The following is a 14,206-nucleotide window of genomic DNA, read 5'->3' as shown; positions in this document are numbered from 1 at the left end:
GTTGCCAAAACAAAACAGAAAAGAGCTCACTATTTGACAAAAACTGCTGGGAAAACTGGAAAAGAGTATGGCAGAAATTAGGCATAGACCAAAATCTCACACCATGTACCAAAATTAAGTCAAAATGGGTTTATGATTTAGATATAAAGACTGACACTATAACCATACTGGGAGAGCAAGGAATAGTTTACCTATCACATTTATGGAGAACAAAGGAATTCATGACCAAGCAGGAGATAGAGAACATTATGAAATGCAAAATGGATAATTTCGATTATATTAAATTGAGAGATTTTGCACAAACAAAGCCAATGCAACCAAGATTAGAAGGAAAGTAGAAAATTGGGAAAGAATTTTTATAATCAGGGTCTCTGATAAGGGTCTCATTTCTTTTTTTTTTTAATTTTTAAAATTTTTTAATTTTTTGCTAGGCAATGAGGTATGGGTCTCATTTCTAAAATATATAAAGAATTAAGTCAAATTTATAAGAATACAAGTTATTCTCCAATTGATAAATGGTCAAAGGATATGAACAGGCATTTCTCAGATGAAGAAATTAAAGCCATCTACAGTCATATGAAAAAATGCTCTAAATCACTATCGATTAGAGAAATGCAAATCAAAACAACTCTGAGGTACCACATCACACCTATCAGATTGGCCAACATGACAAAACAGGAAAATGAAAAATGTTGGAGAAGATGTGGGAAAATTGGAACACTTATACATTGTTGATGGAGTTGTGAAATGATCCAGCCATTTTGGAGAGCAATTTGGAACGATGCCCAAAAGGCTATAAAAATGTGCATACCCTTTGACCCAGCAATAGCACTTCTAGGGCTATATCCCAAAGAGATCATACAAATGGGGAAGGGACCCACATGTACAAAAATATTTATAGCAGCTCTTTTTGTGGTGGCAAAGAATTGGAAATTGAGGGGTGCCTATCAATTGGGGAATGGCTGAGCAAGTTGTGGTATATGAATGTAATGGAATACTAATTGTGCTATAAGAAATGATGAGCAGGTAGACTTCAGGAAAACCTGGAAAGACTTGTATGGACTGATGCTGAGTGAAGTGAGCAGAACCAGGAGAGAGTTTCACACAGTAACAGTCATATCGTGTGATGACTGACGTTAATAGACTTAGCTCTTCTCAGCAGTGCAAGGATCTGAGATGTCTCCAAAAGTTTCATGATGGAAAATGCTCTCCACATCCAGAGAAAGAACTATGGAGTCTGAATGTAGATCAAAGCAGACTAATTGCTCTTTTTTTTTTCTTCTGTTTTGTTTTGTTTCCTCTTCCTGGCGGTTCCTCCTATTGGTTCTAATTCTTCCTTACAACATCACTAATGTGAAAATATGTTTAATAGGAATGTGTGTGTATAGCCTGTATTGGATTGGGCACCATCTTGGGGAGGGAGGGGAGAAGGGAGGGGGAGAAAAATTTAAAACTCAAAAGCTTATGGAAGTGACTGTTGATAAATCAAAATAAATTAATAAAAATATGTTTAAGAAAACTTTTTAGAACTATAGAAGATACGTGGTTTTCTCTTTTGTTCTGATTTTTCTTTCACAACATCACTAATGTGGAAATATGTGTAAATAATTGTACATGTATAACCTATATCAGATTGCAGGCCACCTTGAGGAGGGGAAAGGGGAGGGAGGGAGAAAATTTAGTACTCAAAGTCTTATAAAAATGAGTGTTGAAAACTAAAAATCAATCAATTAATTAATTAATTAAAGGAAATATAGAAGATAGTAACAATGGTTTTCTGTGAAGCTGGCATAACAAGGACCCCTAAGGAAGTCTGGTGGCTTGACCAGTCTAGCAGAGAAATGATTCCTGTGGGTGGAGGCATCATCTTCTTAGATTTACACTTATTAGTACTAGCACTCTAACTATTAATCAAATACATGTGAACGTTACTTTATATTGTCTATTAGACATTGCAAACATTAACCCCAGTAGGAACAAATCACCACCCTGAACTCTTAGGGCTTCCCAGTAAGCATATCTCCTACCATATTTCTTGTTGTTCCATTGTGTCCATTTGGGTTTTTCTTGGCAAAGATACTTCAGTGGTTTGTCATTTCTTTCTCCAGCTCATTTTACAGATGAGGAAACTGAGACTAACAGGGTTAAGTGACTTGCCCAGGGTCACATGGCTGATAAGTGTCTGAGGTCAGATTTGAACTCAGGTCTTCCTGATTTCAGGCCTGGTGCTGTCTCCATCGTGCCATGTAGCTACCCCACTACACCACCACCACCATACTTTGTGGTCTGGAGGACCTGTGTGTCTCTCTCTCTAAGGTGATTGCCTAACAAGTTGGCATTTCAGTGCTCCCCTCAAGAGAACATAGCAATGCTTGAGTCTCAACCAGGGGTAGGGCTCAGAAGCCAGCCTCATTGGAGACCCAAGATCAGGCTAAAGATTAAGGATCTCCAATGGATTTCTTATAGTTCTAGTTATAGGCCTTAGATGATCACAACCGAGTTCTGATTGGGATCGATTACCTAAGTTTGTAGTAAAAGAATCAGCCAAAGCTAACATAATTAGCGAGTGTCTGTCAGTTGTTTACCCAGTTTGGGGTACTCATTACCCCAAGAAAGCAGCAATAGGACCAGCCTTAATCCTCTCTCTAGAAGGGAATTTGGGGGACATATATCATTAACTGTTGTTTTCTAAATCTGGGGAACATGTCATTCATAGTTGTTTCCCAAATCTGGGGGACATCCACACATCATTAGCAATTGCTTACTAAATTTGGGAGACATATGCCATTAGTAGTTGCTGACCAAATCCTTTGCCTTCTGGAATACTGCATTTCAATTTCCCTGCTCCTTTACAGTGGTGGCTGCTAAACTGTGTGTGATCCTAAATGTGGCTCCTTGGTAGGTGAATTCTTTCTTTCTGGCTGCTTGCAGTATTTTTCCTTTGACCTGGAAGCTCTGGGTTTGGGCTGTGATCTTTCTGGGAGTTTTCCTTTTGAGCTTTCTTTCCGGAGGTGGCCAGCGGATTCTTTTTATTTCTGCTTTGCCCCTCTGATTCTCAGAGATCTGGGCAGTTTTCTTTCAAGATTTCTTGAAATAGGATGTCTAAGATCTTTTTAGTTCATGGCTTTCAGATGTGTGATGATTCTTTAATTGTTTCTCCTAAATCTCTTTTCCAGGTCAGTTGTTTTTGCTATAGGATAGCTTACATTTTCTTCTATATTTTCAGTCTCTTGACTTCCTTTTTGTAAATAAATTTTTGTTGATTTTTCTGTTTCTTGCATCACTGTAGTTAGCCCAAGTTTACCTCCCTCTCCTCCTCCTAGAGAAACATTCTGTATTACAAATAGTATTTTTTTTAGGGAAAAAAAATCAACGCCACTGGTCCTTACATTAAAAAACTCCAAAATGTGCAATTGATGACACCTGTGGACCTCCTGCCAGCACAAAAGGATAGGTTAGGGGTGTCTTGACTTTTTTTTAAATTTTATTAATTTATTTTGATTTGTCAACAATCACTTCCATATGCTTTTGAGTTGAAAATTTTTCTCCCCCTTCCTCCCCCCCACCCTCCCCAAGACGGCGCACAATCTGATACAGGCTTTACATTTACATACCCATTAAACATATTTTCACATTAGTGAAGTTGTAAGTAAAAATTAAAACCAATAGGAGGAACCATCAGAAAGAGGAAACAAAACTCAACAGAAGGTAAAAATAAGTGATAGTGATTCGACTTCCATAGTTCTTTCTTTGGATGTGAGCAGCATTTTCCATCCTGAGGCCTCTGGAGATGTCTTAGATCCTCGTAATGCTGAGAAGGATTCAGTTTAACAATCTTAGTCATTGCATAACGTGGCTGTTATTGTGTACAAAGTCCTCTTGGTTCTGCTCACTTCACTCAGCATCAGTCCATACAAGTCTTTCCAGGTTTTTCTGAAGTCTGCCTGCTCATCATTTCTTATAGCACAGCAGTATTCCATTATATTCACATACCACAACTTGCTCAGCCATTCCCCAGTTGATGGGCATCCTCTCAATTTCCAATTCTTGGCCACCACAAAAAGAGCTGCTATGACTATTTTTGTACTTGTGGGTCCTTTTCCCATTTGTTTGATCTCTTTGGGATATAGCCCTAGAAGTGCTATTGCTGGATCAAAGGGTATGCACATTTTTGTAGCCCTTTGGGCGTAGTTCCAAATTGTTCTCCAAAATGGTTGGATCATTTCACAACTCCACCAACAATGTATTAGTTTGACTTTGTTTTAATATTCTTTTTGTTCCATTCTGATTTTCAAGGCGTTTGTTATCTAGACAGGTCTGTTACCTATTGTACCAAATGGTTAATTCCCTTTCCAATTTTTTCTTCTACAGCTCTCATTTCTTTTTCAAAATTTTTTAAGTGTTCTTATTCCTTTTATTAAAAACATTTTTTAATACTCTATTGTGTCATCTCTTCTAGGCATTCTCACTGGGTTTATGCCAAAGCTGTGTTTTTCTCTGAGGCATTGCTTGCCATTTGTGTCTTAAGTTTCCGGACACCATAATAGCTCATTATGGTGAGACATATATATACATACATACACATATACACACACATATATGATGTATTTGTACATATATATGTATACACATACATATATACAAAGCTGCCAGGTGCAGAACACCTGTTCCTGAACCCTACACATAGTGCCCCTGGACAGGTCTAGGACCTCTCTTGCCTTGGTGTGTAGCCTTTCTGTGGGCACCGGAGTGCTCTTTGTGGAATGCTTCTGCCTCCGAACCTATCCTCATATCCCCAGACATCTTATTCTGTATCCTTATGTTGTGCTGGGCTGGACAAATGACTGTCTGTGGTATTTTCCTGGATTTCCACATGAAGATTGCCTTGTGTTTTCTAAATTTGTTTGGAGGAGTTTTGTAGAGGAGAGTTCAACTGTACTGCTTCCTCAAGGCACATCTTTCAACATCAATATTATTCTTCCAGAGTCAAATGGTAGCTGTGAGTCCTGAAGTCCTACAATTCCTAGAGAATTGAAATGAATATTTACCCAAAGGGTATTGGCTAGTTTCATAGTGGTTGGGAACAGACTGCAAGACATTACAAACAAGGACTTATCATGAAGGGAAAGGAGGGTAAGGATGTCATCAAAGAAATGTACCATGAAAAGAATGGTCTGCTCACATGGCTGAGAGTGAGGGATAATTGATACTCTCTTTCCATTTCACAGATAAGGAAACTGAAGCCCTGAGAAGGGAAGAGACATTTCCAAGGTCCTAGGATCATAGACATAGAACCAGAAGGGACCTCAGAGGCCATCTAGCCCACCCCCCTCATTTGATAGAAGAGGAAACTGAGACTCAGAGAGGGGAAGTAATGTGCTGCACAGGTAAATAAATGGTTAATCCAGGATTCAGACCCACTTCCTCTGACTCCAGATCCAGCCCTCTTTCCACTGCACTACCTTGTACTTGAAGGATTATTTTCTCATCATGAATGACAACGTTGATCAGAAGGAGAGGACTCCTTTGGTGTGACCTCCTCCCGTCGCTGCTTCTTGCTCTGAGGCAGCCACTCCTCTAGTACTAAAATTGCCACTTACAGCTCTGCTCAGTACACGTGATCACCTTTCTGGACCCTAGACTTTTATTCTTACAGCTCAAGATTATGTTCACATTTCTTTGTAAGCAGCCTTGTCACACGTCACGCTCCTGACTCATATTTCATTTGAGGTCAAGAGAGCCCCTAAGTCTTTTCCAGCTAAATGCTGGTCCGGTTGGGTCTTCCCCATCTGGCAGCTGGGTAAACTATTTTTTGTCCCCAAACAGGGACTTCATATTTATCCCAAGGGAGTTTTATCTCCTCTAATTTCTACACATCGTTTCAGCCTGTTGAAAACTTTTCACATGTTAATTCTGCCATACAATGGTATACGCAGTGGTGGTTCCCCAAGAAGCCCCTGAGATTCACTCAGCATGTTCAAAGCCTGTTTTTCCACCCCTCAGTGTTTGTCGACTTTTCCCTGAGAGGGGGCCTGCTGGGACCCACATTCCCCACTAGAGGGCAGCAGTGTCCTTCTAACAATCCAACCGGCCAGTGGCTGTTCCTGAAAATGACTCCAGTGGCTTCCTGGCTTCCTCACCTGCCAGTTGTCAACAGCTGGGCAAATTCAGCCTGACACCATTTTACAGCCGTTTCTATAGAGCATCTCTAAGGGGTGAAATAGGGCAATTCTAGAAGCCCATAGGGTTCCCTCAGCGTCAATGAAACGGGGCAGTCCTGTGGATCTGCACCTGGAGAACCAAGATTCAGATTCTACCTCTGACCCTTAGGACCTGCGTGACCGTGACCATGATCAGACATTTACCTTCCCTGGATGTCCGTTTCCTACAGTTCTGAATCTATGATCCTATGATTCCTCCAGGCTCTGGTTCTCTCTCGCGCGCGCTCTCTCTCTCTCTCTCTCTCTCTCTCTCTCTCTCTCTCTCTCTCTCTCTCTCTCTCCCCCCCTCCCTCTCCCTCTCTCTCCCTCTCTCCCTCCCCCCTCCCCTTTCTCTTTCTCTTTTCTTTTTCTGTCTCCTTTCTCTCTCCTCTCTCTGTCTCCTCTCTGTCCTTCTGTCTGTTTCTCTCTGTCCTTCCTTCTGTCTGTCTGTCTCTTCTCTGTCTGTCTCTCTCTCTCATACACACACACACACACACACACACACACACACACACACACACAAAGTCAAAGGACTTTATCCCTTCTCTGTTCCCAGGGTTCCTTGATTTCAAAGACAGTCATTACAATGACAAATTCCTTGTGTCTGTAACTCCCTAAAGTCATCATTCAGGGCCTTTCCTTCTTTCCTCAGAAATATTCTCCCCACCCCTTGGTCCTGTTTGCAAATAGTCAGGTCAGGGAAGAATGCCTGTACACTGGGCCCTGGCTTCAGCTCTCCAGGTGGCCAGGGTTAAAAATGGGTTTTGTCACTGTCACTGAAAATGTCCATGCTCAGCTTTAGCTATTCCAAGTGGTGCGTCTGGAAGCTGTGCTGGTCCTTTCATCTTTGTTTCCGGTGGCTGGGCCAGGGAAGGGCAGGGTGGCAGACACAGGCCTTCGGAGAGGGCACAGAACAGTTCTACCATCATCCAAAGCACTCAGGTTTTCCCGAAGAGAACTGATGTTCTCTCTCCAACAAAGCTACCCCTGACCCAGCCAACTCAAGCACTCAGCCTTGGAATTATCTGTCTTGTTTGTACTGTCTGGTCTCCTCCACTAGTCTGGGAGCTCCTTTGTGGTAGGGACTGTCTTTTGTCTTTCTTTGTATGCCCAGTGGAGATAGGGGGAGTGCCCTGGGAGGGGGCAGGAGGTACCTGTCTGGGCCTGGGAAGAAGCACCCTCCACGAGGGGGCAATACAGATTGTTCTTTCACCCTGGAGCTGGAAGGAGAGTGCAGATTTCAGAAAGAACACAGGCGGCAAGTCCACAGAACCAGTGTCACCTGGGCAGGTCGAAATTACCTGCTATTTACCTTGTATTTTTTTATTCCCTTATATATGCGTATGTACTTTAATCCCGGGAGAAGGCAGGCTTCTGGAGAGCAGGAACTATTTGGTCTCTTGATACCTGCAGCTCCTGGCATGGGGCCGGGCAAACACAAAGTTCCTAATAAGTGTTTGTGGACTGAGTCTCTTGGCCTCAGTTTCTCTAGTTGTAAAGGGAGGAGGTTGTTTAAATCCATTTGTTCATTTTCATATAACTCGTACAGCGTTTCCCAAGAGGAGCTTGGGACCGTTTTGGCTTTGACATTTCTATGTCCTGGTTTAGCACGATTTCTAGAATTTAAAAAAAAAAATTTTACCTGTGGTTTCATCCCAGAGAGGTGCATCTCAAACTCGGCGCGTCCAAAGTAAAACTCACCCCACCTCAGTCTTTCCCTTATCACTTCTCCCTAATTCTGTTGAGAGCATCCCCATCCAGAGGTAGACCGGTAAATTTTAACAGCCAGCTTAGTGGGGCTGGGGTGGGGGAGTAAGTGTATGCAGGACTCACTTTTAAGCTTAATAAGCATTACTAACACTCATCACTTTCCTAAGTCTAGAAATCAACATTACAATCAACCAAGTCCTGATTTGTAGCATATCCTGATTTCCAAGATGAAAATGCTTACATTAGAAATTTAACAATCAGCTCTGGCAAGCTGGTAAGAGCTGGCTCCAGCACATCTTTCTAGTAACCCAGGCTTCTAGCCTCAGAGCATCCAAATTTGCTCTTCCCTCTCTCTCAGCTCCCTCATTCAACCAGGAACTTTTAATCCTGATTGTAATAACTTCCTAATTCATTGATCTCCTTGCTTCTACTCTCTCTCCTCTCCAGCCTGATCTATACAACAGTACTATTTGTGTGTGCGTGCATACATGTGTACATACTATACGTGTGTGTGTATTCCAAAAACACAGATCAGATCACATCATGACCTCACTGAAAAATTTCAGTGGCTCCCTCTTGCCTCTGGGATAAAATGTCAATTCCCCCACTTGGTGTTTAAAGGTCTACCTAAGTTGGCTACTCTTTCACTTTAATATTTAAGACAATTGCTTCAGCACAATGAGAGGCTATGACTTGCACGTGGTAACACATCTCTTATTGTGTCAAGGGCAGGACTTGAACCCAAAAGACCCTAAGCCTAACGAAGAGCCCATCATACATTTTTTTTAAAACCTAGCATTTCATAAATCTCAAGATAGCTGGGTGGTGTAATGGATGGAGTACTGAACTTGAAGTTAGAAAGACCTGAATGCAAATCTTGCCTCAGACACTTACCAGCTGTGGGACCCTGGTCAAGTCATTTAACTTCTCCGAGCCTCACTTTCCTCATCTGTGCAACGGGGATGATAACTGCCTCTGCCTCATAGGGCTGTTGTGAGGAGCAAATGAGACAGCATATGTAAAGCTCTTTGCAAACCTCCAAGTGCTGTATAAGTGTTAGGTATTATATTTGTTGAATCCAATTGGACTTTGGAGCTGAAACACCACAGATCTCCTCTAAACTCTTTACAGATGAGGAGACTGAGGCCCAGAATGCGAACATGACTTGCCCAAAGTCACCCAGGCAGTAAGGAGCAGCAAGGTGGTACAGGGATGGAGCACTGGACCTGGAATTAAGAAGACCTGAGTTCAAATCCTACCTCAGACATGTACCAGCTGTGTGTCCCTGGGCAAGTCACTTAACCTCTACCTGCCTGAGGTTCCTTGTGTGTAAAACGAGGATAATAAGAGCACCTACCTCCTAGGGTTATTGTGAAGATAAGATGGGAGTATTATGTAAATGCTAGAAAAGAAGTATCAGGGCTGGGACTTGAAATGTGAACATCTTTGTTTTAGAGGCAGTGTGGGATAGGAGATGCTGAGTCAGCCTTGAGGCCCAGAGGAACAGGGTTCAGGTTTTTCTTTGAACATAAATTGTGCGACTCTGAGCAAGTCTGGGAACTCCCAGTGCTCTGGGCAGCTTCCTAAGCCTGGAAGTTCCAGAGAAGAGGCCGGTTTGCCCTGGAAGAGAGCTGTTCTTCATGGAGGGGTTCCCCAGACCAAGGAAATCGCCAGTCTCCTTCCACGGTAGCTGGCTGAGCTTAATCGTGAAGAACTAGTAACTGGTTCTGTTAGTTAGAATGTTACGCTTGCCCTCAGCCAACTTTTAGTCTAATAGGGGAGGTGGAGTGGGGATCAGGAGGGGAGCACACAGTGACATTTACCATTGAGACAACTAACTAGAAGACAGGGTTCTTCCACACAAGAGGAGGGACCCAGAAGATGGTCTCCACGGGCTCTGGCAGCTCTAATGCTTCCCCGGCAGCGCTTGTTTGAGGTCTAGATCCTGACATTCAGAAGGAGACTGAAGACATTTCTGTCATGACGGGGCTCTCTGCCAGTGCCTCCCCTCCTCCCCCGCTAGGACCATAAGGACAAAAGCAGCCAGTCACTCCTGGCACGCATACAGCCCTGGCAGGGGCCTCGTGAAAACAACAAAGGTGAAAGCAGCTGCCACGGACCTGGGGTCCGACAGCTCCAGGAAAGCCAGGTGCTCAGTGAAGGGGTGGAGGCTTTGTGAGGGCTGGGGCTCAGTGAGAGGAGGGGGACTCAGGGACATCAGTGGGAGTTCTGCGGCTAGCTGTTCTATGAGGGGGATGGAGGCTCAGGGAATGGGATAGTGTGCTGATTGAGGAGACCAGGAGAATCCAACGGATGGTACATTGATGAGAAAGATGGGAGTACAAAGAGGAAATGGGGGTTCAGTGAAGGGAATGGGCCTTCAGTGAGGGCAAGAGCAGTTTGAAGGGGGAGAAGCGAGGCTCAGTGAGGGGGGATAAAGGTTTAACGAAGGAGACGGTGAGCTGAGCAAGCAAGGAAGGTTCATGGAGTGGGACAGGATGTTCAGTGAAGGGGATAGGGGGATAGGTGTTCAATACGGGCCAGAAGGGTTCAGTGAGGAGGAGGGAGCTTCAATGCCTTCAATGTTCTGAGTAAGGTAGGGATAAAGGCCCAGTGAATAGGATGGCATGCTGAGAGGACGAGAGAGAAAGACTCAATGAACGAGAGAGGGCTGAGGGTCCAGTGACTGGGACACTGCTAAGTGAGTGGAGAATGAGTGCTAAATGCAGTTTGGCACAGGGTGCTTAGGGAAGGAGCTGGGAGCTCAAGGAGAGGATGAGGGGAGGGGCTCTTGTGGCGAGGAAAGAAGAAAAGGAAGCTCCCAGAAGGCCGTGGGAGCTACTTTATAAAGACAGGAACCAAAGTTGCTCAGGGATCCCTTCCAGAGGGAGATGACCTCTTGACAGCTAACGCTAAACTTCTTCTGGGTGTGAATAGTCTTGGAGGAGCCTTGTCATGGTGGGGCAAAGCCAGCTCCACCACCTTTACTCTAGGACTGTCTTTAACTCCCTATATCTGCATGGGGCATTGTGAGGGCGGGGGGGGGGGACAGTTCCTCAAGTCCCAGAGAGGGAGATCAGGGCCAGAGCCTCATATATACTAGATTCTTCTGAAGGACTTTTGACCAGCTTGAGAGATGCGGTCTGGTATGGAGGCATATGGAATAGCACAACAGAGTGTAAACGGCCCTCAATTTGGTAGTACAAGAGAGCTGGGCTTGAATCTTGCCGTGAATTTTGCGTGACCCAGGGCAAGTCACTTGTTTTCTCTCTGTCTCAATTTCCTCATCTCTAAAATAAGGATAATACTTGTAGCACTCCCTCGTAAGGCTATCGGGATCAAATGAGACAGCACATGTAAACATCGTGTAAACTGTCAAACTTAAGGCGCTGTCAGTCATTGTACCAGGCAGCATTATGTAGTGCAGTAGCTCCCATTGGGGCCACCATGATGGTGCACACTAAAAATTCTTTAAAGGGGCCTTAAGCAGCAGATAATCACCCGATTATGTTACAAATATATTTTTCCTCTGTGAAAACAAGCATGTGCATGTTTGAAGCATCTTAAGTTTTCTCCTACAGAAATCATGTGCACAGTGATTTTGGTGTTCTTGTAGAGATTACATCAAATTCTGGCCCTTTTATAACTATGTGAAATATGTCTTTGCAGTTTTTCAACCAGTCATCAAATTGTTTCCAAATCTCCACAAGGGATCAACATTCGAGCACAAACTGGTTCCCAACAGATGGTCAGCCTCAGTCAGGCACATCTCTTCATTTATAGTCTGTGCACTATACCAGAGTCCTCCTCGTTCTTCTTTGTCACCCTCTGATCATACCTTATCAGCTATGTAACCATTAGATTGACGCGTTAGAACATTTGAATTCTTTCACCTCAAATGTCATGTTTGCTGGCTACGCACATTACAAGCCATCTTAAAACCATCATGGACCATCACACGCATGTTGCTGAAACAAACCTTATTTGCCCCTCGTTGCAGTATTGATGCTGTTTTCCTATTTAACCTTAGCCTCTGCTGATGTTATTATTCTTCTACCTGGTGCATTTTCAAATGTAATGGTTGGCAACCCTGGTAATCATCCAGCAGAGTTTCTGTGAAAATGTAGCTGGTGTCCCGATGGTAGAAAAGAAGAAAGTCACTTGTGAAGAGACTTTTCTTACAGGGGTTAGTTTATATATAAACATTGTTTTAAAATGAAGCAATCTATGAAGCTGAACTGAGGCACATTTATAATTTAACAAGGTGCTTATCAGTCAGTAGAAAAGTACGTGTTTTATGTTCATTTTCATTGATTGGTTAGGTAGCTAAAAAGAAAAAAATTAATTTCCATCCCTCATCATGAGGACTTATAAAATTCTCCTGCCACTTCCTACAACATAGTCATGTGAAGAAGTATTTTTACTTTATTCTTATGTTAAATCAAAATAGAGAAATAAACTCAAAGCAGAACCAGATTTAAGATCTGTGTTCGTTGGTGCTGAGCCAAATATTGCAAACCTTTGTTCACATAAAAAAGTCCAACGTGGAAATTTAGTTCATATATGATTATTATATTATGTTGAACATCTTCCAAGTTGTAGCTCATTTCATTAAAAATGTCATATATATTCAACAAAAATTTTAAAATAAGGAAACTTAATAGGAAGTCTTACAAATAATAGTGAGCATATAAGGTCTTACTAGATTACTTTTAGTCCTTACAGAATGTGCCACATAAAATATTGATAATTATTTTATGACTAGAGTTTTATAGTTTCTTATTTAGAATTTTCATAATTAGAGGTAGAATAAAATTTTATATGTTGTAATTCTAATTATATAATGTACATTTGAATTTGGAGCTTTTGTGGGCAAAAGTAATGGAAAATTATGAAGTTATGGAAAGCACTTAATTAATAAACCTAAAAAAACCACTATGGATAGTATACTACATTACCCTGGCAGTTCACAACACATTTTTTTTTGTTGCAAGGGACTTGTAGAACAAAAAACATATGGAACCACTGATATAAGGGAAAGAGCCTGAGTTTTGGGGTCAGAGGGCCTGGGTTTGAATCTTGCCTCTGATTCCTCCCACCTGTGAGTCACTAGGCAAGTCACTTAACATCTCTAGGCCTCAGTTTCCTCATCTGCAAAATGAGGGAAGTGGATTAGATGATTTATAAATAACCATTAGATGGTCCCTTTTAGCTCTAAATTGTTGGTGATCGTGGGGACATTGGGAACTGGTGCTGCCTGGTCCTTTCAGAGATCCAAGAGCCCCCCTCCCACCTTGACCTGTCCCCCTTTCTCCTCTCTGTGTCTCTGTCTCTCTGTGTATCTCTGTCTGTCTCTCCTTTCCGCCTGTCTGTCTGTTTCTCTCTCTCTCTCTCTCTTATCTTAGAAGACACTAGCATCAGGACAGAATATCCATGCCTGTCTTTCATTTCAGTTTCCCCACCTGAAATTGCTGGACAATTCAGTAGGCGCCCCATCGCTGTCCCAGCTGAGTCCCCAGGAGGGATTCAGAGACACAGATGTCCCAAGGACAGCCACCTTCACCCCACCTTTTACTGGTACAGTGGGTGATCACAGCCAAAACTTCCGAAATTCACACACACACACACACATACACACACACCACAGGGGCCACAATAGGGCAGTATATTGGGCAAATAAGCTAAACAGGTTTGCTGTATTCAAGGGCTTACCTCACATCTTATGCTGCTGTTATGCTTGTGATTTTATTCAGTTCAAGTTGTCCAATGGCTAATAACAACCAGGCATTCTTTGACTATCTGATTGCCTGTCCAGGGCCCATCACCAGGAACTATCAGATTAGCTCTATACATGCATGGGAATTTCACAAACATGGCAGTGGACTGTGTCAACAGAGGAGCATTTAAAAGGGCCAATCAGGGCCTCTGGGAAGACTGTAGGAGCTTATGGCTGCTGACTCCAGGCCCAGTGCTCTAACCAGTGGGCAACCTAGCTGCCTCCTATAGAAATACTGGCCATCATTATTTATACAAAGTATCCCAAAAGTCTTTTTTTTAAAAAATCATTTATTTATTTATTTTGTTTTCAACATTCACTTCCATAAGATTTTGAATTCCAAATTCTTTTCTCCCTCCCTCCCCTCCCCTATCCGTCTCCAAGATGGCAAGCACTTTGATATATGCTATACATGTACAATCATATTAAATATATTTCCACATTGGTCATGTTGTGAAAGAAGAATCAGAACAAAAGGGAAAAACCACGAGAGAAAAAAAGAGCAAATAGTCTGCTTCAA

At 42.7% G+C, this 14,206-nt stretch overlaps 1 long non-coding RNA gene across 3 annotated transcripts in view; it reads left to right on the top strand.

Moving 5' to 3' along the window:
- Nucleotides 1-14,206, top strand: part of LOC144454243 (uncharacterized) — a 46,865-nt gene that overhangs the window by 23,822 nt on the left and 8,837 nt on the right. For 2 of the 3 annotated variants that reach the window (XR_013482570.1, XR_013482569.1), the window contains exon 3: nucleotides 5,229-5,387. This is a non-coding gene — a long non-coding RNA (uncharacterized LOC144454243). Of the gene's footprint in view, nucleotides 1-5,228; nucleotides 5,675-14,206 lie in introns of those variants that run through there. The other variant, XR_013482568.1, reaches the window with a different exon arrangement.

Source organism: Phascolarctos cinereus, unplaced genomic scaffold (assembly GCF_003287225.1).
Source record: "Phascolarctos cinereus isolate Bilbo 61053 unplaced genomic scaffold, phaCin_HiC Scaffold_726;HRSCAF=1367, whole genome shotgun sequence".
Classification (NCBI taxonomy): Eukaryota; Metazoa; Chordata; class Mammalia; order Diprotodontia; family Phascolarctidae; genus Phascolarctos; species Phascolarctos cinereus.
The sequence above is the reverse complement of the archived record's forward strand: the minus strand, read 5'-3'. Positions and strand labels throughout refer to the sequence as shown.